Raw genomic sequence first — 12,561 nt, forward strand, 5'->3', positions numbered from 1 at the left:
TGGACTGACGCAGGACCAAACTCACTCCCACTGCAGTTACCACACTGGGGTTTCCTCTATCTGTAATGCATTCCCCCTGATATTTACATTGCTGGCTTCTTTTCCTTTTACGTCTCAACTTATATATTATTGGTTAGCCAGAGTCCCTAGTATCACTTTGTTTTATTTATTAACCTGTTTTATTATTTTATAGTGTATCTCAATGTTTGACATTACCTTAGTTGTTTTTGTTGTTGTTTTTAATTGTCTGTCTCCTCCCCTACAATGCAAGTGCCATAAAAGCAAAGAAGTTTCTGCTATGTTTGCTTCTGTATTCTCAGCATTCAAGACAGCGCCTTCCATATAATAGGCACATCATGGCCCCTATTGAAGAAATGCATTACTTCTAAATTACTCTTTTTTGGTTTGGGGCACGGCAAAGAGAAAATGTATAGTGTTTTTGTGCAAATTTATTCTGTTGCATCTATAGCAATGCATATGTACTTAAGGCCATTATAAAATAAAACTTTATAAACTCCTTGAAATAATACTCCCTACACAAAACTAACAAAATACTGGTGGCCCTATATATATATATATATATATATGTATTTTTAGTTGGCTGTTCTCAGCTCTCTGAGCTGAGCAACTAAAAATACTCAAGTCCTAATATTCTCCTTGTCAAAGCAATAAGGCAAAGACTCAACTAGAGTTAAATGACACTCAACATGGCCCTCATGCTCTCATATTCATCCTTTTCACACCAGTAGAGTCATATTGGGTATAGATTATTGAGTATTTCCACACTTGTTTGTAAACAGCCATTACTTTAAATCTTAGGAATGCCACTTCTATCCACATCTTCAATTTCTATGGACCTCCCTAGAATTCCCAGAATCTTCCTCTGAGCCATCTTGTTTTAGTATTAACGCTAGTCAGCATCCTTTCTGATGGGTCAGGGCTTGTACCTTATGAGCGAGTAGTCATTAGTTGATTTGCCTGTCCTAAATCTAATCATTTTCCTTCTTGTAACAGCAGGACTCACCATATAGTTGAGTCATGTTATGTCCAACTTTCAAATCCAGAGACCACACAGGGCCTGGCTTAGAAAAAAATTGTATTTCACAGCCCTCACCATAGGGATGAGTCCACGGCAAGTGATCCAATTTGTTCCAATCAAACTTATCCTAGAGAATTTTGGGAAAAAGTTATTAACTTGACACAATTTTGTGTTTAAACCTACAGTCACTGGAAATATTCTCACACATTTTTGGAAAGAATGTGACTCTAAATAAAGCAATGGTAGAGAAAAGTAGAACTAAATTGTAGTAGAATCTGGATTAAACCCAAGTAGTCAACCATAAGTAATCATATAACTATTAAGCTCATCATAGGAGGTGAGGACAAGGTGGGGATGAGAAATGATAGGCCTGGTTCTGATCAGATGCTTTGATTTCCCATTTCCCGCTATGATCAAATACAGAATATTCCTGAACTTTATGGTAACATGACCTCTAAAATCTCCTCTCCAATTTTTTAACCATTTTGAATTAAGTAGTATTTTTATAAATAAAAAGCTTTTTAATTAATTAAAAATAGGGGAAGCCAGAGTAGTAATAGCGGCCATTTAACAGAGTACGAGACAATTTGAAAACGTTATTTCATTTCCCTTTCTGGTGAAATGAAACATTTAGTTGTGAACTATCTTACCAATGCTTACCATGCCAGAGTAGGTCTTTATACTCAGGTCTATAAGAATACAAATTTAATGTTTTGATCACATTGCTATAGAGTGGATAAAGTTTGCTTATCACTTTTCACTCTCATTTAAGTCACCTCTATCTGATACCATATGTTCCTCTTCTTCTGCCAGAGAGGAGCTTAATATGATTACTTATGGTTGGTTAATAGCTTTATAAATATAGACTGTTTGGGTTTGACACCACATCTAACTTCATAACATTTGTGTGACCCTGGCAAGTTACTTCTTTTATATGATTTTCTCATTTAAATATCTTAGGTCAATTAATATCAATCTCATAACATTATTGGGAATATTAATGGAATGAAGCATGGAAAGTACACAGAAAAGTACCTGACCCATAGGAAAAACAGATCATGGTTTCTACATTGCAATGTGTATAACAACTAGCAATCACTCCCAACTGTGTTTGAATAATAACACACAAAAAATGCCAATTGATGGATGTCACACAGCGCTAATAATTTGAGCTTGGATATACTTCTTGTTTACCCCTTTTTACCTTGGAATAGAGAAGAGAAAAAGCTTCAGTAGTTTCAACAACTCCAACATTAATGTTAGGTTTGGAAAACAGAAATTACATGCGGCAGTACCAATACCAATGAGAAAAATAGTGAGAGATAAGGTTGGAGACCTTGTAGTAAAGCTACAACACACATTATTCCAACCACATCTGTGTCTACTCAAGGAAATGGCTTAGAACCACGTACTTTATACTAAGGAAACTAATGAGATACTATCTAATATCACAGTGATATAGAAATTATTGAAGGGCAACTGAGCCTGGTGACTCAGGCTTGGTGACTTCTTTTATAGATTTGAGAACTGTTTCTTGAATCATTTTAAAATGCAAATATAATTAATTTCAAAGTTAGGGTAACATGTGATGACTGCATAATAAAATTTTATCTTTTCAATGAGAAAAATAAAGACTATATTCAGTATTCAGTGATGATGTTAGATTTTTCTTTTGGTAAGAAATAGAAAACTAGTTTTTATATATTGAGAGAATTAAAAGACAACTTTTCCCCCATTATTAAATATTAAGATACTATGATTCTATAGATAAAAAATATAAAAAGTGTGTAAATGCAGGCAGGTAACTGCTGAATCATCTTTATTGCATTTGTAAAATGGTAACGCTCTTGATTATCAAAATCAATTAAAGCAACTTAATTTTTAAAAAATATAGAGGGAGCCCTGGCCGGTTGGCTCAGCGGTAGAGCGTTGGCCTGGCATGCGGGGGACCCAGGTTCGATTCCCAGCCAGGGCACATAGGAGAAGCGCCCATTTGCTTCTCCACCCCCCCACTCCTTCCTCTCTGTCTCTCTCTTCCCCTCCCGCAGCCAAGGCTCCATTGGAGCAAAGATGGCCCAGGTGCTGGGGATGGCTCCTTGGCCTCTGCCCCAGGCGCTAGAGTGGCTCTGGTTGCGGCAGAGTGATGCCCCGGAGGGGCAGAGCATCGCCCCCTGGTGGGCAGAGCCTCGCCCCTGGTGGGCATGCCGGGTGGATCCCGGTCGGGCGCATGCGGGAGTCTGTCTGTCTGTCTCTCCCCGTTTCCAGCTTCAGAAAAATACAAAAAAAAAAAAAAAATAGGGGGAGGGCGCTGTGGGGAGGGGGGACAAGGGAGATGTTGAAGGGCATATGGGGGAGGGGGGATGCATTCAGGGTGACACTAGAATCTACGTAAACACAATAAATTAAAATCAATATTATATATATATATACAGAGAGAGAGAGAGAGAGAGAGAGAGAGAGATTCAACTGCCATGAAAACAATGGTTTCATTGTCATTGGAAGGATAAAACAGAAAAAAAAAAAAAGGTACCAAATAGTACATGCCAGTTATTTGGACTTTAAAACATATTTTACTATCTATCTGTGATAAATTTTGTTCCAGAAATGATTGGCAGGCAAGTCTTTATACTTAAAACCTTAAAAAACATTCAAATTATGGCATCTTCCCTTTAAATATACCAATTATATAAACTAAGTAAGAAGTTTCTCCATTATTTATCTATAGCTGTGTGTTTCATAGAGCTAAACTAAAATGTACAAACACTAAGAATAAAATTTCTTTGTTATTGACAAAAAAAAAATCTTGCTGATAAGGATTAGTATGGGGCCTGGAATACTAGGGTCCCAGTCAGTGATTAGAGGAAGATAATTCATTAAGAGAATTAAAAAAAAGGAAAGAGTAATAAGAAGGTAGGAGAGAGTAGGAGAGGGTAGGAAAGAAAGAAATTAAGAAGCAAATGCAATGAAAGAAAGGGGGAGAAAGAAAATTGCTGTATTACTCTTTTTAGGAGAGCAAACAAAATCAGCTCTGGCAGTGAGTAGTAACATGCTTCAATGCATACAGGTTTAAAAGTCCAGAAGTCAAGAGAAATAAAATTATTTCTGTGCATTCAATATATAAATGATGAAACTGATTCTCAAAGGCATCATGGAACTTGTTGCCACCACTTGTCAACACCAAGGAATTGGCTTTCTCTGATCATCAATATTCATTCTGTGGTGTCTAGGCACGATTCAGAAACTGTCTATGATTAGCTTGAAAAAAAAATAATTGAAAACTTGTATATCAAGTACTTTTTGTTTTGTGGGGGGTTCCCCACACTTGAGAAGCAGGGCTGTTTTGGTTTTAACTTAGGAGTATGGTAGCTTTCTGTTGAAATGTCATTTTCTTGAATTATTAAACTCAGATGTATCGCAAGGAGATGGCTTGGCTTTTAAAATTTAACATTATAATTTAATAAAAAACACTCAAAATAGATGTGTAACTTGTAACATCGTATTCTTATCTAAGCTTTCAATATACGAATTTCCTGTACACAGATAAAACTCAAGCACGGTTAGGCATATAGCAGTCTGGTTTATTTATATTTAAATACAAAACCTGTGGCCTTGGATTTTGGATATTGGTGAAAATAGGATAGTTATGTTATTTTATTTATAGAAGAGATTTGGTGCTCTAGAAATAGTCTCTAATGCCCAATGGCTCACACTCTTTTCAATTCCTCAAGTCTGATAAAAACGCTATGGGTTAGGCAAAAAGCCAGCCATGTAAACCAGGATCTGGCTGACGCTCAAAGTCAGAAACAGATTCAATGCTCCATTATGTTGTCATTTTTCTGAGAGATTGTGTCAGTTTTTCTTATTATTAATCTTGCTAACTCAAAGCATGAGCTGGAGGAGCTCGCTGGGCCTCAGTAACCTGTCATACCACTGTCCTTGTTTCAAAGGCCATTGAGTAGTTTTTCTAAAAAAGCATTTTTTGATTATTTTTTCCTCATAAGTAAGTAATTTCCATATTACATGGTTGGTGAACAAGGACCCATCCACTGGTTATACTGCATAGAATATTGGGGTGTAGGACATCATGAAAAAAAAAATACACTCAATTGTTTTTTTTTTCCTTTTCAAGGAAGAGCAAACAATTCTAAATGGACACTTGACTGATAGAAATGGATTTGGGAAGTACTAAAGCCAATCCAAAGATTTGAAGTTCTCTTTAACAATTATTGCAGTTTTATTCTCTGGTGTAAATTAGTTTTTTTAAAAAAAGTTATACTGAGTCTTGGCTTAATAACCTCAATTTTTTGAATCAAAAAGCTATTTTATCAATTATTCTAAACTTTCATAAGATTCCACATCCCATTTTGTAAGTATTAATACTAAGTTTGGTGTAACTGTATACATTTTGTCCGAGTATTTTCATGTGCTTTTTGCCTTCTTGATGATGAATCTCAATTATAGCAATTAGTAAATCCAATGACCTGCTTCCAAACTCCAGTGGGGTCTAGGGTGACAAGCAAGGAGGCTGGCCCAGAAAGGAGAGAGGAAATGGGTCTCAGGTAAAAAGAGGAAGCTGTCCCCAGGAGGCCAAACCTAGGCAACTCCCAGTTGAAGTGCAAAGCGAGTTTGACTCATTTTCCTTCTATTGCCATATGACTGAAGAGATGGTTGAAATCTGGGAGGGTGTGGGAAGAGGACGAGATAATATGTCTTGTCTCATTTGAGCACCTGCAGTATAAGAATGTTTCACTTTCAAATAACTCTATTTGTGTTTAAGTGCACTTTATCTCTGAGTATCTCCAAATTATCTAGAAAGAAATAAAAACATTTATCTATTTCAGGAAACAACAACTACTTTTACTTATATAATACCCTTTGACAAATACAATAGTTAATTATATGAACTCTAAGCACATTAAAATAAGTAAAGCTACATAGAGAAACAGGTTCACTGGGATAAGACCAAGTATCAGTACCATTCCTAGATTTGATTCAATGGATATTTCAACCCAAAATTAATTCCTGACTGAAGCACTTAGCTAACTGTTTTAGGAACAGAATTTGAGGTTGCTGTACCAGGTTTGTAATCTGGTATGTGTGATGAAATATTCTCTGACAGGACTGTTAGGAAATTTAAGAAAATATATCTTAACCAAATAGTTGCACCAGATTTTTATACTAGCTGGAAAAAAGCCATTCTTATTCTACATGGAAATTTTCCAGCACCCATTTTGTACAAACAACTAAGAAATAGATGTATTTATTATCTTCATTGGCTTTATAATTTTCCAAAGCACTTCTTTAACAAAATGACTCCCTATGTTGGACATACTATATGTGAGACCAATACAAGAATCCCCAGTATTTTTTCTTTGTGTCTTCACAACATCAGTAACCAAAAAAGATGAACTCTGACTTCCCCTCATTTACACTACTGCTAAATTACGGAGACCGATATGCCACATCCATTCCAAGAACTGAATGTATTTGTAGAAACAAAACAAACCCAAAGAGAATCAGAACTAGTTCTAAACAACCTGAACTTCTGGTTTAATTAAATACTAAAATTATAAAAGTTGCAAAAATTTTTTAAAGACCTTCTTTGCATTTTTTAAAGACATGGCAGAAATTTGTTTTTAACACTATTATACATGTGCTATTTTATTCTAAATTATGTTTTAAAACCCTCTTAAATATTGTTTTTAAATTAAGGAGACTGATATTTTAAAAGGAGGCTTCTTTGCAATAGAACCTCTGAAGTTATATTTAAAATAAAAAAAACATCTCTGGTTGTATTTTCTTTCTACAACATAGCAATATTTCTACCTGTTCACTTTAAAGTTTTTTAAAAAAATAAAAAAGCAAAGGTTCAATTTCTATTCATGTATACAGAAAAAAACAGCATGCTGTCTTACTTGCAATAGATAGCATGAATATATTAGCAATATATTTTAGAATAAGTTTATCTTTTAATACTATCACATATGAGTAGAATGAACTGGCTACCACAGTTTATCTTAAAATAAATATAAAGGTAGCTCTTCGAGAACCCTCTTAAAATGACAGAGAAGCTGAAGGAGAGCTTGTTTTCTTCAAATTGGAAAGAGTAAATTCCTGTTTTAAAAAAATGACCATATTTAATAAAGATGTTTGAATCAAGTTTACCATAATACTATGAAAAAATATTAATCATTCCTAGAGGAATTATTAAAGATACAATCCACCCCCCTTACTTGAAAAATCAATGATAACCATATCATTCAATTATTTAAAAGATTAAGTTTACTTTTATGCAAACATGAAAACATCTAATACATCTTAGAAAGACAGAAACTTTATCACCTCATTATGATCATATCATATAAAAATATGATTTCATCTTATTTGTTACTCATATATAAAAGTACATTTTCTGTTACTTAGAGGGTTTTACCATCCATAACTCAAATAAAAATCATTTCTTCTCAAAGCCATAGAAGAGCTGTTTAAAGGGAAAGAACTAGAACCCATCAATTTTGCCTCTGGGTATTCCTAGTCTTTCAACCAAAAAACTATTAAAAGCAATTCAAGACACTGTCATCTTTCTTTGATTGATATTTTGTTCAGGAGTACCCCTTAGGTTCAGTAGGTTATATCCTACTGTCCATTAGTCTATAATCCTTTTATAAAATTTTAAAAATTTTAATATATACATATATACATATATATACATACTCACATGTGTATAAATAAATATATATATACATACACACACATATGCATATATCCTTAAATGTTAGTTCATTACAGCTTATTCATTTAGACTGTCACTTACTTAATCCCTGCCTAAATAGCTCTGATGAACTTCTATGGAAAACAAATTCAGCTAGAAAGCATCTCTTATATCTTTAACTTTTGATACAAATACACTTACGACAAGCAAATAATTTTTAAAATATTTTAATTACAAGTGAAGTAGATATTTAGTTTTGAAAAAGCATTATTTGTTTTAAAAAATGTTGTAGGACCCACACCATCATTGCCCTATGACAGAAAGTCTAACTTTGGTCTTGGTTTTCTTTAATAGTGGACCAAATTTGCTCCCTTATGTAATCAACCAACTTTATTTTTCTTTTACCATCCCCAAATTATTTAATCACTGCCATTAGGAAAAGAAATATTATGTTCCAATTTGGTATTAATGCTATCTCTTCCCGGCTGTTGCACATACTGGAAATCACAAGAGCTACAAGTATTGCAGGCTCATGTAAATGTCTATCTCAAGTGTGCGTTCTTTAAGATCAGATGGCTCAAACTTGTTTGGGGAATTCACTCTACATTGATTTAATATACTGATCTCAAAGAGATGAATTGATATTATGTTGATGGTGTCATTAGGCTAACGGAAAGTTCAGATTACATTTCTAACACATTCTGCATCTATTCATCTTCCAGTTCATTTTGCAAATATAATTAAGTCAAGCCCTATATTCCAGTTTTGTTTTTAAGTTAGCACCATGTTATATGTTATATGTATATCTGATAATGTAAATACCAATTTACCCATTTTCACATTTCTTGATTAGAACTATCTGATAATTTGACCAAAGAGAATAACTAATATTCTTTGTTACGCAATGAGGTTCAAAACTAGTCTGAAACAACTCTCCACCGTATGCTATTTCCTGGAATTAAGGTTTTAGGATGTCTCCTGTATATTCACAATATTTTTTGACAAAAATATCTTTAAAAATTAATGATCATATATGCTCTGAAATAATTATTAGATTTTACAACTATTCTTTTAAACAGAAAAGATGAAGATTGTATGAAATTGTTCCATTACAACATTTTGTGAGATAACCGGTAATAATTTCAAGTTCCTCCTCAATCCACTCACTATATATTGGAATTAGTTCTGGCTTCCAGTATCTATATAGACTTAATTTTTCAGAAGTATATTAAAACTTAATATTCAGATGCAGCTCTTTTACATACCATTTGCTATAAATAACATTCATAAGGAGTCATCAAAATAAGTGTCACAAGCCAAGAAGCCTAAACTTTTACCAGTGGAGAAATAAATAAGCAAACAAAATCTTCTTTTGCTTACATAGAAAATAGTTGGTTTCCTTTTTATACATCTTTTTATGTCTAAACTTGTTAATTTAGTTGTAAAGCCATGAGGCAATTAAGCGACTTGTCCTTTTGTCCTTGTAACCAAGAGGTGGCACCTCTAAAAATTAGAGTTAGCTTTCAACAGAAATACTTCATTAAAAAGGAAAAAAGGCATTCAAGTGTCAAAGCCCTAGAAAGAAGATCTTGTTTTTGTGACTCTGGGTAATTCTATTTAGATAGAAGAGATAAGTGCCTCAAATGGAAAATTAGACAATAATATTCATTACATTGATGGTAAATGAAACCAGCTTTTATCTAAGTTGGGGTATAAACTTATACACTAAGATATGAGGTGAAAAATAAATACTTTCTGAGATGCATACATTAGTGTGGACAATCAGACAGAGTTGAGACTGGAGATTCCTTCTTCTTATCCCAAATGGACATGTAGAAAAATGTAAGACTTGGTATTTCCTCTGATAAATAATATAAGGAAAGAATTTATCTGGTCACTAGCATCTGCTGGCTTCTCTGCACTCATGTAGGACCTACTTGGAATGCTTTTCCATCACATTCATCTAGGCACTTCTGTCCCTCCTCTCAACTGACAGTAATCACTTAGCTGTCTCTGATGCATAACAGGAAAAGAAGGCTTATATCATTGAAGATGGAGTTAGAAATTGCTGAAGCTGCCGACAAGGTCTGTTCAACAAGTACCTTTTATTTGACCTATTATGCAGGCAGCCAAGGCACATAGTTGTTTTATACCTTTCTCTTTCTTGAGAACAAAAACATTTTCCCTTTGAGATTTTTAAAATTTGAGGCTATCTTCCTTCCATTACTTTCTAAACTTTGTTCCAGTAAAAGAGGATTCTTGGCCAACTGAGCTTCCATATGCCTTCTAACTGGAGCACTGAAATTGTATAAACATACAATTTTAATAGATGTTTACATCTATGAAATATTCTTATTATAAGAAAATAAGGCAATGTATTAATTTGATATCTAGGCAATAAAACACAAACAGCAGAAAAGTAGAATGAAATGGTTAAATCATACACAAATGTAGTTTTAATAGAAGAGTTAAATGGTGGTTTTATTTCACCCAAGGGTTAATATCCACGGAAGTGAAAATCAACATGTATGAAAAGCTAACTAGATAAGCTTTTTCAAAGTACAAACTCATGGCTTCTGATAATACTGGTGTCCCTTACAAATGTTTGAAACTTTACATTTATTTTTTTTGCCCTCTAACATAAAGGCCATACCAGAGAACCTCAGGAAAGTAATAACCTGTTTAAATTTTTTTTTTTTTCTTTACACAAGAAACACCTCAAAGTTCAGACATTACCACTGGTGGGCAAATACTGAAGAGCCCACAAGACAGATGGAAACAGGAGAAGTTAGGGGGTTGGCACTTAAAGACAACAGCAATTAAGCAGTTGAAAGTGGGTTGGATCAGTGGTTTATTTTTGTTCCATTGGAATGAATCAAGTGAGAGATACATAGTCTCTTGCAAAGAGGAGGTCGAGTCAAACTTGATGCTTCCCCTCTCTGACAGCAGAGGCTGGAATAACTTGTTTAATTGCTTTCTGTACTCCTATTTTCACAGAGATTGCATTCTATCTTGCCCCTCTGCCTCCGCAGAAAGAAATCATTCTCCTTTCTTCACTATCCCCTTCTTTCCTCTGAGAACAGGCATGTCCTCTCCAGGAGGAGAACGAAATCCTGTGTGTGCTTAGGATGGCAGGAGGGCGAAGACGAAAAAGAGACTGAGAAAGGGGCGAGTGGAGGTGAGAGGTTGAGATTAGGGTGGAGGATGAAGAAGAGAGAATGAGAGAAAGAAAGACGGAGCCAGAAGATGGGGGATGCCCAACATCAACTCCAGGCTCTAAATCCCGGGTGCTGTGCAAAGTGCTTTTCGAGGAGATGCACATGTGGTCTCATTATATTTCTCACAATAGGCCACCCGGGGCTCCCTCCCCAGGTCTCATCTCCCACCACCGAAACCCAAAGGTACCCAGAACAAAATCTTGCAAACAGATCCGAGCAAAAAGGTACCACTGAGGTGGCCGCACCGCCACTCTCGCTGCCTTACCTGCAGGGAAGACCAGGAGGTGGTGCCGGTTTCCGTTCCCACTGCTCTCCCTGGGGCAGCCTGCAACACAAAAGGGGTGTGTGGGTGTGGGTGTGTGGGAGGTTTTCCAGGGCCACCAGCTGGTCCCAGCTGGCTGCCCCACCCTACACACACCCCTTCGGGGCGCTGAGCCCCCCTCTCAGCTGAGCACCACCCTGGGGGGCTGGCCCGGCTGCAGTCTCAAGTTGTCGCTGCTAAGTACTGCCGCTGCCGCTGCAGAAGGAGGAGGTGGAAAGACACTGGGAACAGTACTCGGTCTTAGAGCATCCCCACACTGCAGCTTCTCCAGGAATCCCTCCAGTGAGGAGGCGGCCGCCCATCATCTCCCAGCCCCGGCTACCTGATTGGTTCCACCTCGGGTACGCTGTGCCAAGGAGCCAATCCGGGCGCACTAATAATAGGTGGATCCGCTCAGCCAACAGCGCCCATCCCAGTTCTGTTAGTGTCTCTCCATCCCCACAGCGGACAGGGACCGGGAGAGGGGGGTTGAGGAGGGCTGGGGGAGGGAGGTAACTAGCAGGGGGGCATATCTCAAGGAGACGCAATCAAGGGCATCCGATAAACCCTTTGGGTGCGCACTGGGATGCCCCGCAACCTGTTCAGCAAGCCCTATGCACAGGAGGAGACAGCGTAATACAAAGCTATTTTTTTCTTTTCTTTTTTTCTTTACTTTCAGTCAAAACCTGCCCTGATACTGAGCATGCCCAGACTGCAACAGCGCCCTAGGAGTTCCGATGTGTGTGGGTTCTCGGGCAGTGGGTTTTTTAAAAGCTGAGATCAGGGAAGAAGAGCCAGAAGTTTGTCTTTGGCCGTTTGACCCGACGGAGTTGTGAAAGCAGAGCAGGGAGGGGATGTGAAAGGATTCCCCACGAGCGAGCGAGCGAGCGTCCACAACCCGAGCCACAGGGAGGTGGCCCTCCGAGCTATCAAAGGTTAACGATTTAATCCTGGAGGGGTTCGGGGGTGGAAGTGAGGGTAAAGTAATCTGAGCCTTGCTAGATGCTTGGAGACTTTTTGTGAAGGGCGCTGTGGACCAGAGATGCAAGGGAAGCTGCATCCCATAGGTGGGGCCGGGGAGCGCGACTCCACCCAGCAGTGGAGGCTGCCAGGCAGTGGAGAGTGCACTGGGAGTTTCCACTGCAGCGACCAATAAGTTTGTAGACTTAGGTCAAGTGCGACATTGTTGGGCATGCAGTTTCTGCCAGCTTCTCTCCTCCCCACCTCTCTCCACCCGTTGCCAGCACAGTGACGACTAAAGCCTGGGTTCCCTCCTCCCCTCCCTCCCACC

General features: G+C 37.3%; 1 protein-coding gene across 2 annotated transcripts in view; it reads right to left on the minus strand.

The window, feature by feature from the left end:
* The window catches only part of SYT1 (synaptotagmin 1), a 572,761-nt gene extending 561,194 nt beyond the window's left edge, over positions 1-11,567 (minus strand). For both annotated transcript variants that reach the window (XM_066368502.1, XM_066368501.1), the window contains exon 1: positions 11,235-11,567. The gene's annotated coding sequence lies outside the window, so the exon portion shown is untranslated. The remainder of the gene's footprint in view (positions 1-11,234) is intronic.
* Positions 11,568-12,561: the final 994 nt, after the last annotated feature.

This window comes from Saccopteryx leptura, chromosome 2 (genome assembly GCF_036850995.1).
Source record: "Saccopteryx leptura isolate mSacLep1 chromosome 2, mSacLep1_pri_phased_curated, whole genome shotgun sequence".
NCBI lineage: Eukaryota > Metazoa > Chordata > Mammalia > Chiroptera > Emballonuridae > Saccopteryx > Saccopteryx leptura.